A 213-nucleotide genomic window follows, 5' to 3' on the forward strand; every position below is an offset into this window, starting at 1 on the left:
CCTGCCCTGGGCAGCTTGAGGCCATTCCCTCGGGGCCTGGCGCTGGGGCCTTGGCTCCAGAGACTCATCCCCCCTCTCTGCCCCCTCCTGGCAGGGAGTTGCCGAGGGCCAGGAGGTCTCCCCTCAGCCTCCTCTTCTCCAGACTGAACCCCCCCAGTTCCCCCAGCCGCTCCCCAGCAGACCTGTGCTCCAGACCCTGCCCCAGCTCCGTTG

The sequence above is a fragment of the Athene cunicularia genome (genome assembly GCF_003259725.1).
Source record: "Athene cunicularia isolate RWA chromosome 20 unlocalized genomic scaffold, athCun1 chr20_part1, whole genome shotgun sequence".
NCBI lineage: Eukaryota > Metazoa > Chordata > Aves > Strigiformes > Strigidae > Athene > Athene cunicularia.